The sequence below is a fragment of the Sylvia atricapilla genome, chromosome 3 (assembly GCF_009819655.1).
Source record: "Sylvia atricapilla isolate bSylAtr1 chromosome 3, bSylAtr1.pri, whole genome shotgun sequence".
NCBI lineage: Eukaryota > Metazoa > Chordata > Aves > Passeriformes > Sylviidae > Sylvia > Sylvia atricapilla.
The window spans coordinates 105,617,566-105,640,038 of NC_089142.1; the positions used below are offsets into that span (position 1 = coordinate 105,617,566).

At 40.7% G+C, this 22,473-nt stretch overlaps 1 protein-coding gene and 1 non-coding gene across 7 annotated transcripts in view; both read right to left on the bottom strand.

Moving 5' to 3' along the window:
• MACROD2 (mono-ADP ribosylhydrolase 2) overlaps positions 1-22,473 on the bottom strand; it is an 861,715-nt gene that overhangs the window by 464,307 nt on the left and 374,935 nt on the right. The gene's annotated exons all lie outside the window — the stretch shown is intronic.
• Positions 9,716-9,876, bottom strand: LOC136359833 (U2 spliceosomal RNA). The gene has a single exon (XR_010743342.1). It is a non-coding gene; the product is annotated as a U2 spliceosomal RNA (small nuclear RNA).

Here is a 22,473-nt window from a genome sequence, read left to right on the forward strand (position 1 = left end):
AACTAGCTTCCGGATTAAGGCTGGAGATGGAATTTCAAAATATAGAACCCCTGAAACAATTTGCACAGTCAAAATCACATTCCAGCGCCATTTAATAATGAAGGAATCTGGAAGAGATTATCTGACTTTTCTTGAACGCACCATGCCCAAATATATAGACAACATTTTCATAAGTGCAAAGGCAGAGGGATTTAACTTTGAAGACAGTCACCAAGGCAGCCTCAAAATTAATCATTTTGAAGGTGTTATTCTCTTGCTTTGCAGTTAGTTTACACCCAGGCAGGACATTCTGTGTCACTGTATCCTTACACATGAGGATGTTAACAGTGCTGCGTTACACACCAAGGATAGCATGCCATCAGTCGAAGTCTTTGTGCTTAGATCCCATTTTATTCTCTTATTCTCCAATGTTGGGATGCTTCAATATTCTCATCCTACCAAAAAATGAAAATAACTCAAAATGTATGTTTCAATCCTTCACACTCCTGCTACATTTTGGCAAGGAATGACTCATCACCTGCCATATACTGTGGCTGTATTGTGACTTTCCTTCTATTGAAGAAAATAAAATGAATTCTGAAGTTATTTGATTGTTCATGATGACACTGACCGTTAAAAAAGGAACTACTTATTTCTGCTGGAATTTAATTTCAGTAGAAAACCTGAAACAGAAACCAGCAGCTCAGAAGTAGCTCATTAGCACACCTGTTGATCTCCTTGAGGCAGGTTTTGAAAAAGAGAGCATGTGCAGAATCCGTGAGGTTTTTTCCAAATGTTACGATTCAGACCTTTAAATTACACTGATGTGTGTATTCATCCTTAGTTTGGTGTTAATACAAGGATGTGCTGATGTCAACCTGTGCATCCTGCCCTAATTCAGGCCAACTAGGACTTCCATTCAAGTGACACTCCCAAAGTGACATGGGCTGCAGCTTTTGGGAATGCTCAGTGTCCTCTTTTGAGTCTACACTGTGAAAAAAAATTACTTCCTAACTTCACCCAAACTAAATGCTGCCAGCTTAGGGATTGAACACTCCAGAAGGGGAACTTCAGTCGTCACCAGTGGACACTTCTCCCCTCCCTCCCCAAATTTTTCAGGAAAAAAAAAAACCCAATAAAATTTGAGCTCATTAACATCTTTATGATAGTCCCCACTAGTTGAAGTATTCCATTTCAGAAATAATATATCTGCAAAGTATTTATACTGTGTTAAACTTAAACCCCCTGAGCCATGCTGAAGGTAATCACAGGTACATCTGTTTGTCATATTTAAATTCATAGCCTAATTCAATTGCAAATAATTAGCTATTTATCACCATGAAGTTCACATTACGAAATCAGAAAGGGTCAATATGATTCTAACCATTTAACAAAAGACTGAGACCTTAAAAGGAGGAAAGGGGAGAAAAACAAAACAAGCCCTAGTAATGAATCCCACCGTAAATCAAATACAATCCGTTCTGCTTGCCCATCATACCCCTGGACACCCCAATTCCTTTGTTTTTCTTTACAGACTTACAGAATTTATTGCCAATACATATCATTTAAGTCCATCTTTCACTTTTATAGCCTGAAGAGGAGAATGATTTAGTCAAAAAAACGTGAGTACACAGCTCTTGTAATATTGCTGTGACCTCAGTTTCTAACACCTACGCTGGAGCATTACTATAAGTCACAAAGTTTTTTCACTTGCAAGGACATCTTAATTATCCCACCCATGACATGAATGTTTTTGGAAGATAAAGTCTGTAATTAACTTGTTGCCAAACAATATGTTTACTGTCCCTGAAGGTCAGTTCTAGTATAAAGACATAAGGACACTTAACGTTGGGAGAGGTGCATTGAAACTGCCATCAAACATTAACCAAGTGGCCATCCATTATCTACAGTAGCAGCAATGCAGAGTAGGAAAATATTCTAAGCACCATGAAACGACGGGGCTAAAATAAATCTCTTCTGGAACTCATAGGGCTTGCAACACTTAAGTAAAACCAGAGATATTGACCCATTGTAACCAGACTTGTTAGAATTTCCACTTAATCTCAGTAGTCAGTCAGCAGCGGGAGAATTTGCTCAGGACAGGCAAACAGGATTGCTCCAGTGCTATGGAAATTTGTCTTTGCTGATTGCCCTTGTTGGGAGAATTTAGGGTTTGAAACTGTTTCTAAAGATTATACCAGAACAACTGTAAGAACTCCTTGCCTTGTTTAGTTCTGAATTTAAACTAGAAATTTGCATCCCCCGGTTTGAGTAAGGAACCTGTGATCTGAAAAGGGCAGGCTGAGGAGGGAGGAGTACAGGTGTAACAAGGGGTTTCATCAGCCATGCACAAGGCCATGAAGGGCAGCCCAGCACTCCTGGGACAACTCCTATACCAAAGGAGTCCCCTATTCCAGGGAAATGAGGAAATAACCATCACTGATTAAAGATCTCCTATAATACCTCAATTAGTTGTGCACATGAGCTAGGAGAGGTACAAACGGGGGTGGGGATTGGGGGAGGGGGGGGAAAGGACAAACAACGAAATAAAATTAAGGAAAATTATAATAAAGAAATATATGTGAAGCACTTCCGTGCTGTTGTGCCCAGTCTCTGACTCACACACACATCATCACCATTATTCTGTATTTTAACAGGAAATCTAACAGACACTTGGCCCTTCCTTTGCTTTACACTCTGCTTGCAGTCAGAGACAGATGGAAGGAATGGAAGGCAAAGAAAAGCAGCGAAGAAAATCACGGAGGAATAAAATCATCTTGGCCCAAGCAGACCCACTCTTCCATCCCACGCTCACAGCATGCTCTCCTTCGTGGAGAGGAATAGGTAACAACTGAGAACTTGTGTTTTCCTCAAAGTATTGGACAATATGGGAACAACTTGTGAAGAAATGGCATATGGAAGAACCTAAACATGGCAAACAGGCAGGAGTGAAAAAAAGTAAACAGGAAAAAAAGAAATTTGGATGAGAAAATAGGAAAGACAAAAGTGTTGTCTATTCAGATGAAGGAAGGAAGGAAGGATTCAGCTACAGAAGGGAAAATATTATGAATTTAGATAGGAAAAGAAACAAGAAATGTGGTATGCCAGAATCAATGAATGTAAGACTGGAGGAGGAAGGGGAGTCTGGAGACATTCACATCCACGGTCACATTAACACTGCACTGAACTAGTAAACAAAGAGGTTCTTTAGGCATATAGCAGACCATTAAAGAAGATACTTTGAATTTGTACCTTTGATGCAAAACTATTCAAGTCTGTGTTGTTTGAAAAACTCCTGTATGTCAGCACTTAGATACTGGAATAGCTTGTCTCTGTTGAAACATGGACTATTTGCCGGCTTTCCATTAGGAACAGATTGGATTTCAAATTCCCCCACTCCGTTACCAGAAGCCTTTCCATCAGCTGGAAACACTTTTCAATCCATCTTGCCAACTTTTGACCTATGCTGGTTACTTTTGGAAGGTGAAACCCATCGGGATCAGGCATGGATAAGCAATTCTCCACTGAGAGCATGTCAAACAGACACGCAGCCTCCCCTGAGCCAGAACGCAGCAAATGTGCATTTCTCAAAAAAAGGGACACTTAGAGCTGCTCATATGCAACAAAATAACAAGAGCTTATGTCAGTCTGCACTTCTCCTGTGGCTCAGTGTAGGCATCGCACATGCTATTCATTTTCTGAGACAATATTGGAGAGTGCTGCGTGTGTGCTGCCTATAGACCATCTAATTAAAGAGCAGAGCATATTAAAGCAATTGAAAAGAAAAAAAAAAAAAAAAAAAAAAAGAAAAAAAAGAAAGTCGTTTGTTTCTGCAGCACAAGATGAAGAGTTTGACTGCTAGGCAAAATCACTGACACACTGTTACGTATTTGCCTGAACATGATGGTAGAACAAGCTATTATATGGTAAAAGAAGGTAATTTTAGCCCAGGAACTTCCCGGCATCTTCCTTCACTACTGCCAGTGGTGTCCCTGAAGTGCCAGGCAGCTGCAAGTTGAGTTTTGAGTGCATGTGAAAGGGAAGATCTGCCTCTGTGGACGGCAGGAAGCTCATGGCACATTATCCTACAATACTGCGGATGGAACCGTATCCAAGTCCTTCCTCACCTCCTCCCCATCATTACCCTTCAACATCCATCCATAAGATTTTTTTTTTTTTTTTTTTTTTAAACAAGTCCCCACAAGCCCAGCTCTGATGTCTCTTTAATTTCCCAGATGATTTCCGGAGTAACTTGTTGCTTGCAGGAAGGAAAGCTTCCTGCAGGCTGGTTGCACCCAGCAGAGAATACAGATGCCTTGTTGCAGCAGGAGGGAGAAAATCAGAGCCGAAGTCGTTATCCCCTTCACCACCACCCCTCTCCGTCCTCTGTGTAAACTCTCTGACAGCATTCCCCTCTTATCTTCTTCAACAGCGTCGAGCAAAATGAAAAGGTTAGACTTGAAGGCTTTTATGTGGCCTTTAGAGTAGACAACCCATTAAAAAACTAAAAACAAACCCTACACGCTGCAAAGTACTTTTTTAAATCACAGAAACACAGAGGTTCAAGGACTAAATTTGCTACCTTAGCTGAATTACATGTGCTCTAGTACTCCTCCATGAAGAATTACTTAATACCATGCTTCCCAAAGTGACTGTGGAAGCCAACCACAGGACCAATATTTGGCCACAGTATCCAACAACGTATTGCAGATGCAAATCCCTACACTTTGGAACATCATGCTCCTTTACCTTGTTCTTCATACAAAAAGAGATGTTTAAAATGAAACATATAAGTTCTCAGCTCCATTCTGGTCAGGGCTTTCCCTTTATTTTCTGTATTTAGCATCTCCCTGTTCTATTGTCTTTTCCTCTTTCACATATCCATGTTTCCTTTTCTTGTTTGGTGGAGGCTTTTTGGACAATGAAGCCTCTAAAAAAGCTTAATGTGAATCAGACTCACGGGGATCACAGGCTACCACTCAACTTCACTCACAGAAAGAGCCATAGGTGAATTTTCCATGAGGAAAAAAAAAAAAAAAAAAAAAAAAAAAAAGGAATGGTATTAAATATTCAGGCTCCAGTCTTTTAGTCTTTTAAAGACAATTCAGAGGTTTGCAGTAAAAATAAATGGTTTTGCATCAACACCATTCATGATCAAAACAACTTGTTACCCAAGTTTCATCTGTTTGTCTGGAAAATAAATGTCAGTACTGTCAGAAAAGGGAGAAGTTTATGATTAAACTCCAGCTATATAATCTCTCATAATAGTGTTTGAAGACAGCAAAGATTCAGCGCTTGATTTTTCATCCACCTCTTTGAAATAGCATTGCAGAGAAGCCATACAAAAGAACACTTACGTAGAAACACCTTTACAGTCAATGTTGTCATGTAAAAACCATTTTGCAATTAGTTTAGTTTTACGGTGGAAAAGTAATTCAACAGACTCAGGATGATTGGACAAAGCACAGAAAGCAATTTTGTTTAAACACATGTAGACATCAAGCCAATGATCTGCAACAGCTCAGTGGAAAGCCAATGTGGTCCTAATGGATTGATTTAAACATGGAAGAAACTCATGCATTGCTTCTGCATGAAATCTCCCCTCGAGGAGGAGCAAGGGGACATTTTCACTCAGTTTTCCAGCGTGTGCAGAGTAATTAAGCAACTCAAATCATGACCCCCCCTGACAGATCCCCCCATCAGGGAGGATCACTGAGGGCAGCCCAACCTGAGAGTCACTGTGGGATGCCTGACCTACATTATATTCACACTCAGTTGTTCAAGCCAGATAAAATAATAAACCTGTTAGGGCACAGCACAGAGACCACATTCCTGTCTCGTGAGTGAAGCCCTCAAACAAGGAAAGAGCTGTTACACCATTGCAATCTAAGTTAAGAATACCAATAATAAAACACTATACCTTTGAGTATTTTGAACACGGAATTAAGTTATTTATTCAAAGTATCACATAGCAGCACTAAAAGCAAAAGGCACAGGCACTTTAATTTTTTTCATGTACAAATGAGTTTTGCATGGAGATAGCTGGTGTCTTGCCATGTCATGACTGCAGAACGACAGCAGATACTTATCCACTCAGCCTTAATTAATTTACTCCCAAATGAATACTGCATTTAGAAGGAAATGTAATTTTATCCTGGAAAACCACTTCACACAAATGGGACAAACTGTTACCTCATCTGATTTGTATCTATTTTCTAATCACACAGAGACTTACTATAAAAGAATTCAAAATTATTCTAAAAATATGCAGCTGCTATTGCACATAAATATTCCATTTTCCTCTCTGGATAAAAATCTTTCCGAGGAAAACAGCAGACTTGCTTAAGGCTTGTTTTTCTTACATCTCATATGGACATGCCTAAAACACTCATATCACTTTTCCATCAATCTTTACATCACCTGTGTGGAAATATCTACAAGTTCAACAATGTTCTGCTGCTTGAGTTCTGCTATTTTGGTGTTTTAATTATGTTACCTCATATGGCAGAATGAAGTTTGACATTAGTATTGCATCTCATAAATCATCACTTTAAGAAAATGCATTCCCTTGAGACGGGAGTCCCTGTTTTAGCTTCAAGCCTTGCTAAACCATCTGAACTGTTTTCAGATAGTCAGTGGTAGGATTGTGCCTTCTGAGGCACATAAGAAGCATATAACTATATGTTGGCCCATTTTGTAAGGTTTTTTTTCTGCTTATGGGGGAAGTTTTTAAATAAACAGTAATATTAGGAGTCAAAAATAAAATATGAAATTGGACATGAATTCATCATTAATTCAGCAGTGCTGGCTCTGGAAGAAAGGCATAATAACACAGAGTCTCAGAGGTACAGTCAACATAGTGCTAGAGATGTAGAGTCCCTAATATTTCCTTCTCCTCTTTCATTTTTCTTCATCCTTTCAGAATATTTTACTAAGGAAATGGCTGATGATATAATACAAAAACCAGTGTACCATACATAAATATGAAAAAAGCACCAGTTTTACAATGATACTCTGTGATTCAAGATGTCGGAATCTTACACAGTCTTTTCAAATAACAAAGCTAATTATGTTGCAGTAAATTTCACTAGAACTCTTTTCTTAGAATGCCAATTGTTGCTTTTGTAATGGTGAAATAATGAACCCATAATATCACTCTCTAAAGGGAACCAGCCAATCTGGTCTAACTGTTTATTTACTGATGGAAGTCAAGTTTTTAGCAGAAATTTTGCACTTGCATGGCCCAGCTTCCAGGGTAATGTGAGTCTGTGCTTTGAACCCAATAGTGATGGACACAGAGAGGGATTGGTATCAAATATCAATCAAATCGAATATCAAACACTGTGACAGCAGCAGACATACTGGGGTCATTGGCAAAGGCTCAGATATTTCTCAGTTTCTTCTTGAGAGAAGATGCAAAAACCAGGAGGTGGAAGTGTACAATTCTTTCAAAGGACGAGGTGGCAGCGCACAATTCTTCAAGGAAACCTGTCCATAAATTCCTTCTGTTGTTGCCAATTCTTTCATTTTGTGCATTTAGGATGTGCTAAGGAGCTCCTCTCCCAGTCAGCTGCGTGGCAACAGCAAGGGATGCTCCGTTTCATAAATGAATTATTAACACTCTGCACTCCCTCTTGCACGTTTTCAGTCTGTTGATAAAGGGAAGACTCAGCTATTGCAAATCACTCTACTTTCACCCCAACGCACTGTGAAAAGGATTTCTGCGTGCTAAAACTCTGCACACAAAATGCAGATCTCTGTGTTCCTCCACAGGCTGTCTCTGGAAGGCACAGTGCCTTAGTACCTCAGCCTCACCCACACCACCTGGCTTTAGGGCACACAACCACTCGGAAGGGGGTGGGGAAAAAAGGCAAATTGATGCCGCTGTGTTTTGGCTGAAAATGAGAAATCTGGGATCCTATTGCTGTAGGCAAGTGGCACATGAATCCTCCTCTGCTCTATTGTAGGAGATGCTCTCTGAAAGGACCCGCATGTACGTGCTGACCTGGGGGCAATGAAGCCACCTCTCGAACGCTGGCCCATGTCACAGGTTTAAGCAGCCTGTGGGGTCCTGAGCTGGCCTTACCTCACCTGGGTGCATATACCACACTCTAAATTAATTTTCTCGGAGCAAGGAAAAGAGAGAATCAATATTTACTCCAGGATCAAAACGCTGTTGGTTTAAAGAACTCAGCAGTCTAGAGAAGCGAGGAGCAATCATTCCGTTGGCATGACAAACAAAAGCTTCCTCGCCAGTAGACACTGGATATTGACAATAACCTGGCAGCATCCTACCATGCATAGTAATCAGGTGGCATTTTGCTGCATGCAGTGGATTTCTGCCTTGTACACTTCTGGGTTTGGATCTAAGCAGAATTATTAAAGAATCAAAATACAGTATTTTCCATTAGAGAGTAATGTTAAAATAATTATAATCTACAAACACTTCTCCATCCCCCATATAAGCTTTATTTAACGTGTCCTAATTGAAATACTGAGGGTATAAATAATGACTAGCAAATCACCCAGTGATTCAAAATGCAAGGAACATGAAGTTTAGGAGCTTTTTTTGAAACTATTATTTTTTTTTACTGCAATTAAGTTGGTAGTGCACCAAGCTGCCACCAAAAATGTCACACCAAATTAACTTCCTTTTTATTAACCATGGCAGATCAAATAATTTAAAAAAAAGTGAAGGTGTCTTGGTAATGAGACTTAACTGAAGGACACTAATTTACAATGACATGGGTTCCTCCATTCTGTATTACCTCACGTACTTAATAAAGGGTCAAACTCTTATGTCATCTAAAAATGATTTTGATCACTCCCCAGCTGCACTGCATTAATTTTATTTCTAATAGAACACCCAGTTTTCACCCTGTCCTATCAACAGTGGCCTGGTTGTGTTTCAAAAGATGCCACGAGCCATACTTGTGACCACCTGCTGCATGACATGAACCCCAAAAACAAACCCAGCTCCTCTTAGCCACTGACTGCAGCATGTAGGAGCAGTTCTGGACCTCTTGTTTACAAAATGATATTAAATCAGTCAGAAATATCCAAGTGAACACCAGCTCTCCACAGTTTTTTGGGCTTTTTATATATTTTGAACACTCATGTTTATAAAATAATGTTTCCTCAAAGATAGGGATGGTGCCTATTTCTTTTCAATGCTCCTTAATCAAACCCAATCACATCCTGAATGTTGCATTTCACCATCATGCTGAGTGTTTCCCGTCTGTTGGACTCTGCAGTTATTTCTGATTGCTGTCTATCTCATTTTTCAGGAAAACACTACCTGTAGGAGTGGTCAGTGAAAACAAACAGGACCAGGGATGCAAGAACTGGCTTTTCAGCAAGGGTGAGACCAAGTGTAGGCTCACTGTACCCAGGAGGTACAAGGTAACACCCAGCCCTGAGGATGATAATCTGATTTTATAACGCTGAACATGACAAAATAGATATTAATACAGACAGAGAAGGCGGTAAAAACAAGATTAAAATAATATCAGAAATATTTTATTTTATCTTATTTTATACTATCAGGGGTTTTATGGAGGCTCGGGAACTCCCTGAGCTGAAAATTGGTGGGAATTAAGAAAACACTCTGGAGAGGCATAATCTGTGTTTGCTCTGTTCCTGCTCTTCCCTTTGCACTCTTTTATGATCATTAAGGGACTTGTTGCCTCTTTTTTTGACTTTTTTTTTCTTTTCACACCATTCTAGAAACACAGCAGTAGGCGGCTTCACGCACGGAGAGGACGGCGTAAGCTCCTCGTACATTTCCCAGTCCCCAAACTCATTTAACATCAAATCCTCCAGTTGAGGACATAACAGATATTAAACTGATAAAAACATATGCTGCACTTGATCTTTGCCAAAAGGTCAAGAGGCAAACAGGAATCAGCAGCCTCGATGGTCTCTCGCTCTGACTCAGGGCGCACGCTGAGACTGAATCATCCCCAGATTTTAACACCACGGTAACAACGGTTCTGCAGCTTCACCACTCAGATTTATTTCAAAAAGCTGCAGGCAGATTACAGACCCCAAATAACTCGCTCCAGGATCTCAGTGAGCTCATGATTTTGCACACACAGGAAGTGTTTCACGACAGGGACTTGGGGAAGTTAATGATGACATGTCTAGCCTCCCAAAATATTTCAGTCTTGATCTGATTATTTCTTCTATGATAAACTAAATAAAAAGAGAAAACACCTAGCCCTTCCCTCTGACCTCCAAGATCCTGCTGCTGCTTCAGTGCCCCCAGGTCCAAATATTTAAGGAATCTTCTGTTTTCTGAACCATAAAAGAGCTTCTTTTAAAAACACATCTCACCTACAGAAACTATTTTACAGAATTCTAAGAAGTTGAGGGAGATTTTAATAAATGGCTTATTAAAAACAGAACTACTGCTGTGCATTTTCTTAATCCTTGCATTCAAATATGTTGCAGACTAATTGAAAGACTAAATATCAGTCTTGCTAAAGCACAATTACTCAGTATCAAACTTCACCACAAATTAGCAGAGAAATTGTCCACACATGAGGAGCACTAAGTCAATACTGCTAAATCATCAAAAAAAATCATCCCTGTGCGTGGAAACAAAATTCATCTTTTGAAGTCAATGATAAATAACAAAGGATATTTTAATAACTTGGAAAAAAGACAACTGTTTCTTCAAAATTATCTTCATTTTCAAGAACACTTTGTAAAGAAACTTGGAAACCATTTTATTACCAATGATATTTTCAATCACTCATCATAATCACGAATTATTTGTAAGAGTAACAGCAGGTCACAAGTAAAAGTAAAGGTATTGTCTCAGCAATAACCATCCAATAGCCTGATGTTGGTGCTCCAAGCTGCACAAGACAGTCAGCCAGTTATAATGTAATTGTTTAACCTCCAAAACAGAGTTTTTAGTGAGTTTGGATCAGCAAATCCACTGGATTTTAATGAGTTAAAATATTTTAATGGCATAGCTTTGTTATTTTGTTTAATCACCTTTCCCTAAGGCTCTGAACAACATTTAAGCATGTGCTTAATTTGCTATTGAAGTCAAAGGAATGAACAGTGAATACTGAAGTTAAGCATGTGCTTAATGAGATTTACTGAGTCAGAATGCATAAAACCCAATGTGAGCAGAATCAAAGCCCCGAGGTATTAGCCAAGTCCACCCCGAGTTCCCCTACAGATACGGGGCCTCCCAAAGGTGAATGAAAATTTTATGTTATTATGACATGTCTACTGCACACCCGCAAGTCTGAAATATCTACATAGCAAAACACAAACCAGGCTTTGTAGGCCTTTGAAGTAACAAAAGAAAAAACTTTGGATTTACCCAAAAATACTAAATCCAAGATTTTGTGGAATTTTTTTTTTTTGGTGTCAGTAGCTCAGCAATATCCTTTGACATGAAACAACTGCTGGTTTGTCTCATGTTTCCTCCAAAACCAGAAATGTAGTATTATTTAGGTGTTTTGATTTGGGGCAGGAGGGAATGGAGGAATGGAGCTAACATACACTTCTTAGTTATCTGTTCCTCTGTGAAAAAGAAGGAACTTAATCCAGTATTACTATCTAACTTCCTCGGTCACTCAGGCAAAGTGTGTCATTCTCTCACACCTGCACACGAAATCTGCATTGTACCAGTTGATGCTTTTTCTCAGACTGAATTAAATTAAATCACTTGCATGCCTTTAAGACCCTTTCTTTCCTACCAGAGACTGCCCCTTCTTCCTAGAGCAGGTTTAACAAATCGCAACTCAATGGGCTTTGAATGCAGCATATAAAATATAAAACTGTATTTTTCTATTTCCTGTGACATTTAGATGAGCCAAGCGAACATTTAATTTAATTGCAGCTTATAAATATTTTCTTGACAGTAAACATTAAAAAAAAAAAGGGGGTTGATTCCTGGAGAAAAATTCTTCAGATTCCATGCTCACTATAAATGTCCAAATCTGACTTAACAATATTTTAATTCTTGCTCTTTCAGCTTACATGGAGGATCTGGTCTTGGCATCAAATGTCACTGAGACTGTTTGGAATCTTTTTGCCTCACTCGGAAAAAATAACAGTGATTTGGAGAAATATTTAGCAATTTCTCTTAAAAACATACAGTCACCAATCCTTTCTCTAATATGCTGTCAAAATCAGCAAATCTGTTCAAGAAAAAAAAAATTAACGTTTAAATGTTGAACATAATTGTAACCTCAAAATGGCAGTCATCAGCATGGAAGGAGTTAAATCTTCCCCACTCTTTTTCTAAGAGTAAAAAAGGCAAGGAACAGCTGTCACTCAGGTGATGAATACAAGCTGCCAGCCTTTTAAACAGCAGGTACAGCATTTGAGCTCTGAATTAATTAGCATTCAGAAAGCCTAAACACGGCTTGATAACTCTGCAAGATGATTTTTGTCCCTTCCTGCAAATTAATACTGCTATTAAGATGAGCAAGGGCACAATGCAGATCGTAATTGTACCCATTAAACAAAGTTTCACAAGTAATGAGTTGGAGGCTCTTGCCAAGAATGCATCAAGTCAAATAAAGCCTCGCTGCGAATAACAGACGCTCAGGAATCCATCTTCCCTTCTCCGTGGCATTCAGCAAAACCACGTGCAGCGTGGATTCCTGAGTAAATGCATCAAATGTTTTCTGCATACAAGCACAGGCTGCTCAAAAGTTCATGTTTTTAAAGGTTTAAACAGTGGCTTTGTCTCAGAAGCATGCGGGCTGCTTCCATCCAAGAGCTGCTTGTAGCATACACGTATGCACTGAAAGGGAGTTAACAAGGTTTCAGGAATTATACTTAAAATTTTGTCTTAAAAAACAAGGCCTCCCTCCATCCATTACTGCTGCAGCACTGCATCAATTCTGCACAATCCATGTGGAAAATCTTCCTCCTGTATTTATCACTTCCTTTAAACGGCGAGCATATTTTATAAAGCACAAAAAAATGATTGATACCAGAATTTAATGATGTTTAATAAGTGGCCATCTGTCAACAGTCAAGGAGTAAAAAAGAAGCACATTATTATTTCCCAAAAGACTAGAAATATTGGTGCTAATTAAAAGGCACATTATCATTATCTCAAAGCAATGTCTAAACACTGATCAGACTTCACATCCAGGGCAGGAGAACGAGGGAGAACTATGGATATGAGTGCTCCCCAAATGGGTTGAGATTCTCCAAACTGGATTTATGACAGCACAGGGATTGGAACTTGGCAAGTAGCTGGTTATACCCTGACTGGGTGGGCAAGCAATCAACCCCCAATCTGATGTAGGAAAGATTACTCATTTTAAGCTCAACTCTTTAGAAGAAGCCTTTGGTACATTTGTGCAGAGGATCGTAGAAGAAAAGAACTGTGCTAAACATGGCACTTCACTATTCATTATTGCCAATCTTCCATCCACCTCGTTTCACAACAAAGTAAAACTTGTGGTGCCCAAACACATGATTAATTTAATTGCACCATACCCAAACTGCAACATACCCAGAACTTTTAGCTGAGAAATGACTCAATGTCACATGTACAGAGGGGATTTACATGGTCAGATGGACAGAAGCCTGCACAAAAAGGAACCAAACCCATAAACACGGTGTCTGAAGCACTTTTGACTATTGGGGCCTCTAGGAAGAGGGTTCGGGATGTTTCAGCTTCTCCTGCTGAGTGCTATGGAGGAGGAAGGTACACAAAGGCAGGTGGTTCAGTCTGCTGCTCATGTTTGCCTGGAGCTCTGCCTTAAACATTAATAGTCAGTTTATTACCTTTTAAACCATAGGATTTATTGCCATTTTCATCATTCATCTTGATCAGAACCTCTTTTAAGCAAGCAAACCTCTCCTAACCTCAAAATCCATGCTTCATGGTCTAGCTGAGGCCACCAGCAGCCTATAACATACTTTCTGCCTCAGTATTTAAAAAGCTGACAAGGCTCTTGGCATTTATTGCTTGCAGAGAGGCACAGTTACAGGCCACTGGCAAATGTTTTCCTGCCCTTGAGATATGAGAGATATGTGAGCAAGATATGACTGATCCCACCTCCCACATGGTGGAAACTCTATGTACAGTCCCAGTTTCAGCAATACTGACTCTGAGCCAGGCCCAGCAGCTCACCTAATGAGATGCTGTGTTGTCAGAAGAAGAACACAGGTGAGGGATGCACAATATTCCTGTGCTGGAGGTAAGCAAAGTATAGACAGACACGAAGTAAAAGGCATACTGGGAATAGGTGGGATGAAAATAGGGATGGGAGAATCCCACTGAAAGCATGGAAGAATGGAAAACTAGAAGAATCCCAGGCTGGAGAAAAGCACAGCTACCCTGGCAGTCGAGGCCCAGGGCCATGAGTACCACACCTAATTGAGAGCAGTCATTTTCCCCACCATACTTTTACTGGCCAACTCTTTCACCTATAATTGCCACTATCAAATTACCATCTCCACTGCGCAAAGCCACCTCCAGTCTTCCTCCTCAGGTCAAGGAGCTCATTCATCACTGTCAAGTGAAGCATATTTCTATTTTCACTTGTCATTTCCAAACCATCACTTCACACAGGTGTGACCTCTGATCCTGACTTTCCTTCCAACACTCCCCTCGCTATAACTCTGATAGTCCTCCATTATCTCCTCCCTGAGAAATATTAAAAAATGTAAAGGAGATGTCCCTGGTTTTGATTACCCTATTCCAATATAACTCCTTGATCTTCAGCATAAACACTTCAATCATTCTGGCATTTTCATTGACTCAAATTAAATGCAGAGCCGGTAATTATTTCACAATCCCCTTGCCCTTTCATACACGGGTCTTCTGCCTTATGCAATGACAAAGTATTACCTCCCAGCCTCTTAAATGGCTCAGATACTTCAGATACATTTTGGATATGAATCTGGCATGAGGGGACTCTTAAGTGAGGCTTACCCAGAACTAATTGTTAGCAATTACAGTGCTTTCCTCATGTTGAGCTCCAACGCTCAAGCATGACGTGAGCCCTACAACCATACAATAGTTCCACTGATTAACAGGTTCCTTGGGGTGATCATGAGCACGAAGTTCAAGATCCCCTGCATTCTGCAGCCTCTAAATGTAAACCCAGCAAAGCTGAAGCAAAAAGGGAAATTCACAGTACTGTTCACATGAATTGGAGACTGGACATTTAGACAGACACACAGAAATGAAAAACCATCAGCATGTAGTTTTACTTATGTTATTTACTTCCATATTCACTACGTCTGTTTTAAACTGGCACCAAATTCTTTATTCTTGGTGCCTCCCAGATTTGTCTTCTGACTCTGTGCAATTGTTGTACATTGTATAGCTGTCAGAGCAGAAGTGGAATGTATGAAAAGCTGGATAATTGCAAGTTAGGGCATATGGTACTACAGAGAACGTAGAGGTTAGTAGGAAGAAGGGGGTTTTGTTTTGATTTTTTTTCAAGAGTCTGGATATGACTGAAGCTTCTTCCGGTGGGCAAAGAAAATATCCCTTGTTTAACCATTTCTCCAGAATCTGAAAAGTTGCTTGCTTTGTTTTTTCCCCCCTCCTTTTTCTCTGTGGGGTGTGGGGTGGGGAGAGAAGAAGGGCGGAAGCTACGTTTAACATTAATTCTTATTTACATGACAAATAATAGACGCTCCTTCTGTTTTTCTCTTGTGTCCTAAGAAGATATGTTCTCAAACAGCATGCACGATATGGAGATTTTCCCCCAAAAAAGCATTGAGATGAGCTGGCTGCTGTGTAAACATGTCAGGCTTCATACCTCACATGCACTGAAATGACCAGCACAGTTCGCTCTTCTCAAAGGTATTGCTTCAAGCTGATTGCTGACTCAAGACAAGAACACAACCCTGGTCTCAGTGAGTTTCTGAGTATTTTCTCTGCAGCTGCAGGGTATAGAGGGTTTTCTGTTTGTTTTGCTTTTTCCCCTCCCTCTTTCATATGAAACCTCAGACTCTGGAGTACAGTTTGGCAGCACCGGGCTAAAATCCCTGCCAGTTTCCTCGGGTACAGAATCTCCAATAACACAAAGCCCTGACTATCTAACTTGCCCAATAAATAATCAAAATTTTGTACCACGATTGTCCTTTAAAATATATGACTTCTTGTTTTTCTCTCCCAGGGTTGCAGCTAATCCTTTCTGCCAGCAGGGTTTCATCTGTAACAAGCCTGCCTGTGACACTTTAGGTCCTGATACATCTCTCAACAAATCCCCCGTGCACAGCGCGCCACACAAAGCACACAGGTTGCAGAAAGGACCACAGAGACAGAGCCTCTCTCCTCTAATGGGATCAGAAAGGCTTTCCCATGGAAGATGCTCATCAAAGGCAAGGCCAGGAGAGATGGGTGTGCTGTCAGGGAAGCCCTGGCTCACACGTTGTGTTTCTGGTGCATGAGCAGAACAGAGCGTTTGTGGTATTTGTATTCCTGGGTGGCTCCTCTGCCAGGTTGAATTACTGGTCACGTGTTTGTCACTGTCATGCTGGAAAGCTGATCCAGGTGATGTTTGCTTCATACTCAGCAGTTTTGAACAGCATTTTTGTAGCTTTAAGGGCTGGCATTGTATGACTCGCTCTTCCTTCTTCATCCTCCCTTCTTCTGCTTCAATTTTACACTCCTTCACTTTGCCCAACAGATCAAAAAGATCAAAATAAGATAAACCAGATGCATCATTTTCAGCAGCAGTCAATTATCAGAAGCCTCCCTTGGTTTTTGCAGGAAAGATAAAGGGAATAAACCCGGTAAGAGCTGTTTGTTCCCCCCACTTACCCAATGCCTGGCTCTCTACCCACAGCTTTATGTGCAGCTGTGGAGGGGAGGGAGGTGACAGACACCAGCCTCCTCTCCTGCTTCCTGTGGGAGAGGACATTACCTCTCCTGAAAAATGCCATTACATGTGGCTGCTTTCTCCCACTTTCTCAGGGAAAGAGCTCCATTTTCATCTCATTGACAAGGAAATGAAAAGCGCCCTCAAATTCACTGTACAGACACTTGACACCTTGGGGGCTGTTTTTCCCATCTTATCTGGGATTTTAAACCAGTCCCCACAGTTCGCTGCGATTCTCCGAAATCTGCTGCCAAGCCAAGAGCTTCAATTCAAAATTCCATTCAAAAATTCACTCAATGGCCCAAAGTGCTGCTAAAGCTGGTGCTGATGAGTGTCAGATTCCTATTAACTGAGAGATGCCACAGCAGCCATTAAATCCAAAATAGCAGAGGCTCCAGTTTTGTCTTCTGAGATGTCTGACAAACACTGAGCCTCTGTCTGCCTATACACATTCTCATGGTACAAAGACAGAAAACACTTAACTGAGGGTACTTTATAGTCTGCTATAAATTCAAAATGTATTCTGCTCTTGGAATGATCAAATGGGGCAGCAGAATGACAGAGCTCACCCAGTGACACGTCAGATGACACGCTACACAATTCTGCACTCTCTCAGATTCAGCATCTCAGATCTCCGTAACAAATACTAATTATAACAACTATTTACCCTCAGTAATTTCTCAAACAATCCTATTATTTACTTTTTACAGTACTATTTATGATGTCTGATGTAGTTAGTTAATGTTACAACCAGTATAAAATTTCACCTTGAGCGCTCTGCTGAACTGCTGGCATTGCCAAATCTCTATGGGAAGTCTCCACTTAAGTAAATACTGTTGCAGGCACTTCAGACAATTTTTCACACACCAGTCTATTAATGTTGTTTCCTACATACAAAACTCCCAAATGAACCAGAGGCGTTCATTAATAATGTGCATTAATGGGCAGAAATTTCTTCTCATGGACTCTATAAATCTTCAAATACTTGCAAGATAAACAGCTTGCTTTTGTGTAGTAAGAAAAGACAAAATTTTGTGTTTGATTAAACACTCGGACCTAATTTTTTTTAGGAGTATATCAGCACTCATACCAAGCACAGATGGGAATAAGTATGAATTTATTTTATGCTCCCTTTGCTATGTTCATAGGAATATAAATTTGCATTTATTGTATTATTGTAACTAAATTTGAGAACCATTCATCTGAGGAAAAAATGCAAGGAAGACCCACATTTCTGAATGGATGTTAATTATCTAGTTAAAAACAATTAGGCCACAGCCACCCTACCTAACTTATAATGAGGTGATATCCCTAAGAAGAAAAATAAAAAGCACAGGAACAAGAAAAAAGGTAAGAAAAGAAAAATTAGGGCCATCTGAACAGATTTTCCCACCTGCTTTCAGCATGGCTGGTCAATCAGCAGTCAGCTAAATAACTCAGAAATTAAACAGGAAAAAGTTAACTCAGATTATTCACTAGTTGTTGAAAAAGAGCACAACAGTAGTGAAACCTCTTCCTCTCATCTAAGCAGAGAAGGCAGCATATGGTATTATTTCAGGGGTATCCTTTTCTCCCTGAAAAATAACCCTGGCCTAATAATTTCATTTATGTGTTTACAGACAGTAACTGCAGCTAAATTCAGGCACGAGTTTAACTTTTTTCAGCTAAATATGAAAGTAAAAAGACCTGCTTAAAGCCACCTTACAAGCGAATCAGATCTGCTGGAGGAAAACAACAGAACAAAGAACAGACAGGAAAAAAACACACAAATTCCTTGTGACAGCCCAAAACTTTGGCTTTTCAAGGCATGTGGTCATCTAAGCAAGTCCCACTGGGACCACATGGCACGTCAACAAATTAACATTTTGTTTAAACGTCAATCAACAAGACCTTTCCATTCACACCCAGGTCAGCTGCACTGGCAGCTGTTAGAGTGGTGACACTCCTTACTCACACAGATGCCTGGGTGTGGGAGGAAACACCATTCTGGTTTTAAAATGTCCTCCTAGGAGCTTACAGTTTAAGCTTTTCAAATCTATATCAAAAAATATCACAGTAAAATTTATGGGGACAACCTCAGTGGTTTCCTCCATCCTCTTCTCATCCAGAATATTGGAGGTTAAAGCCCCAAACAGTAACTAGTGCAAAATCCATTACTGTGTACTACTCATCATCATTCCTGTGAAGTACTTTGGGCACAATTTTACAGGTAGTGACATCATGGAAACTCTCCAAGAAAAAAGGGAACACACTGGCTTCCAACGCTGATCAGGGGAAGCTCACAGAGAATTCTGTTGGATTACTCTCTCAGGTTGCTGGGATTTGCAGAAAGGCCCCACCTCATCACTGGGGCAGGATGCAGGCAGGGAACACCGTGTGATTCCAGGAGAACAGCAAGGGCCATGGGAATGAACCACCAAAAACCTCTGTTGAAGGTGGCACATGCAGATACAGGCTGGAACAAGCCATGAGGGCAAACCTGGGAGGCACATGGGGAAAGCTGGTGGGGTGGAATGAGAAAGAAAAGAAAGCTAAAAAGCCAGGCAAATAGTTTTTCTTGGTCTTAACTTTAAATGTTTGTCAATTTTTTTCTTTGGTAGTTTCAGTTTCTTTCTGTATGGATAAACAACACTGAACTTTGCCAAAAACAGTCTCAATTTGTTATGAACTGCAGAGAGCTCGCACACAAAGACGTTCCTCTTCTTCCTCTCTGCCATGTGAATATACATGAACAAACTGCAGGTGATAAGCAGTAAAGAATAACAAAATCTGGTCTACTTCACTGTGAGTGAACAAGTTATGCAAAAAATCCCCTTCCTAGATATTTTTCAGCACAATGTACAAGAATTTAAAAATGTGTTACCCATGATGGTTCTCCTAATGCCTTTAATTAAAACACTACCAGAAGTTATAATGAAAAAGGATTGCCTCTTTTTTTTCAATACACTAAATCCTCAAGCTCCTGTTATTTTACATTCTGGTAAAAAGGAAATGAATAATGAAGCCACATTTTGGGGATTTCACATAATTGTAAGATTCCCAGTTAAAGGGCAGGAAAGAGGTTTCATTTTAAAATTTCCCTTTAACAGACGCGAGCTTTATGTTCCTTTATTATTACAAATACGCTAATTTAAAATTCCACCCTTTTAAACTCTTGTTAACAAGCTGCATCGTTTCCCTGCCCCACTACAAATGACAAACACAGGATCTCACTGAATGAAAAGAAACTAGTTAATAATTGGCCTTATTGTGATTTCTGGCTGCCTGGTACCACCCTTCTGCATTTCGCTCTGAATGCAAAATGCTTAATATCATCAAGCTTTTCTGGTGATCAGCATGCTAACTTACAACAAAGCTATTTACTGTTTGCAAACTCTCCCACTCGCTTCTGACAAAAGCATTTTATCATTCCCGGGATAAAAGCCGGGATCCGGGGGCACGGCAAGACAAAGGTCAATTGACTCCAATTCCTGCATGCCCGTGTGGAGAGCCCGCAGGTCCACCCACTGGGGGCACTCAGGGCTTGTTTGCATTTCATGGGGCTCACACCATCTCCCCACTGATTTCAGGGGCAGCTGGAGGAACTGCGGTTGTCCCAGCCTCCAGCTCTTTGCTTTGGGAATGGGAATGTCAGCTGGTGCCTGCTGAGGTGATGGTGCCAGGTCCTCCGCCAAGGAGAGGACAGTGGCCACGCAATGAAGTGATAACATCTCTCTCTCCTCTCTTTCATACAACTCCCACCTCATGATTTCGGCAAATATGCCAGACACTGAGCTCCTGCATGCCACAAACCTGATTCCTAGAGCCATGTCCTCTTCTGCAATCAAAAAATCTTTCCAGCTCTATGATCACATTATCAAAAACTAAATGATGATGATCATATACAAAGGCGAAGACTTAGGCAAAACTGAAAGTATTTGCAAGTCTCTGAGCTTCTTTTAATGCATAGCCTCTTTAGGTAATTTCTGGGACTTGGAAACTGCAAAACTTTGGAATTGGTTTTGTTTGGATTATTACTTTTTGATTTTTTGTTTCTGTCAACTAAAACGACAAACTGATAACCCACTATGAAATAGCACATTGATGCTGACATCCATATCATCCATGTCTAGATCCACTTATCAAAAATCTGGTAGCTAAACAATTGAAGTAAAACTCAGAGCTAGCAGATTATCTTCTGTGATAACATACATATCTGCTACTTGCTTCATGAAGCACTTGCTAACAGCAGGGAGAAATCTTGAGTTCAGTTCCAGATTCTTGATAGAGGTGCACTTATTACAGTTCTCTCCCATCCAGTTCCATTCCTCCTGCTGAGCATCAGGACACAGGGGTTTCCCGAGCCTCACTGTAACTCTGAACAACTTAGGCAGATGTTCGACAAGAAAAAAAACCAGAACAATAGCCCCTTAAGAATTTTCAAATCCTTGCTCAAAGCATGAGGTCTACTTCCTAATAAAAACAGCAAAAACATCAACAAGAAGCCACCAGGAACTCTGGGACAACAAAGCCACTGTTCTAAAAGGATTTAACAAATGTAGGCTTTAAAAATCACACCCTGACGATACTGCAGGGCAACTCCAAAGAGAGCTTGAGTGTAACTGTGCCACGTGAAGACCCAGGCTTTACTCAGAGAAACAACACCTGATCTAAGACTGAGCAGATCAGAATAAATTTGGGATTTATTTAACTACAGTTAGGATGTAAGACAGAATAGGAATTCATTGCCACTGCCAGGTCATATCGACCTAGAAAAAGGAGTTTGCATATGTGTGTGCACATCTGAGTGCACTGCACATGCACCTCCTGGAGAAGGAGCAGCTATGCAGGACTGATGGCTACGGACAGTATTTCTAATGGCCTTTTTAATTGGCACTATGATGATTAATTGAGGCCTTCACAGAACTCTGGGAGTGCTCATTACCACACAGCATGGTGTCCCAGCACACTGTGTGGGTGACCATTATTACTAAACAGTCATCAAAACATGAGACACTGATAAGATAAATTTTACACAAATCTACGAACCCCAGAAATGGAAGTCTACTACTGAGGCAGCTGGAAAATTCTGCTTCTCCTTTGATATATTATTTTAGCAGTCCCCATATGCTCCCAGAGAGCAGAAAAGGATTTGAGAAAGGTATTGAAAACAGGCTATTGTGTGTAATAAGGATTAAATACCTCGTGCAGTGTTTCTTGCCTTTGCAGAAGTATATATTTGCTCACGGCTACACGCAGGACATTGCAATTACCCCCTCAGCAAAGAGGGGGTTACTGCACACCTGCAACTGCTGGAAGAGAGGCAGCTGTGCTCAAGAATGGCCATCAAACACCTCAGCTACACTGGACCTGCACGACACCCTGCTCCTGCTGCTGCCTTTGCCCTGGGGAAATGCTGCCAGGCTGCCCAGTGTCCAGCACCCAAGGCAGGGCTGGCTGAGCTGCTTCCTGACAGCCACAAAACCACTGCAGCAGCTCTGCAGGGCCGGGGCTGAGGCAGCAACAGAGGACATTGAGGATTTCTGCGTTCCTCCTTTGGGTTTATACAGTTCTCACCTGGCCATGGCAAGGGAGCTGGGAGTCCTGGCTGACAGCAATTTAATATCCATCAAGAGCGTGCTCTGTGCCAGCCACGTTCCAGGCACAGCATCACCACCTGCTCCAG